We start from the raw sequence: 726 nt of genomic DNA on the forward strand, positions 1-726 counted from the left end.
CCGAGAAGAAATGCAGATGATAAACGGGTATTCATTGGACAAATATATTATACTAGAACTGACATGTGATTACATTTTCACGCAATTTGCGTGCATAGATCCTAAGAAATCAGTACCCAGGACAACCACCTCTGGCCTTGATATGCCTAGGCATTGAGACAAACAGAGCTTGGATGGCATACACAGGTACAGCTGCCCATGCAGCTTCAACACAATACCACAGTTCGTCAAGAGTAGTGACTGGCGTATTGTGACGAGCCAGTTGCTCGGCCACCATTGACCAGACATTTTCAATTGGTGAGAGATCTGGAGAATGTGCTGGCCAGAGCAGCAGTCGAACATTTTCTGTATCCAGAAAGGCCCGAACAGGACCTGCAACATGCAGTCGTGCATTATCCTGCTGAAATGTCGGGTTTCATAGGGATCGAATGAAGGGTAGAGCCATGGGAATGTAACGTACACTGTTTAAAGTGCTGTCAATGCAAACAAGAGGTGACCGAGACGTGTAACCAATGGCACACCATACCATCACACCGGGTGATACGCCAGTATGGCGATGACGAAACCACGCTTCCAATGTGTGTTCACTGCGATGTCATCAAACACAGATGCGACTGTCATGATGCTGTGAACAGAACCTGGATTCATCCGAAATAATGAAGTTTTGCCATTCGTGCACCCAGGTTCGTCGTTGAGTACACCATCGCAGGCACTCCTGTCTGTGAT

Source organism: Schistocerca americana, chromosome X, assembly GCF_021461395.2.
Source record: "Schistocerca americana isolate TAMUIC-IGC-003095 chromosome X, iqSchAmer2.1, whole genome shotgun sequence".
Lineage (NCBI taxonomy): Eukaryota > Metazoa > Arthropoda > Insecta > Orthoptera > Acrididae > Schistocerca > Schistocerca americana.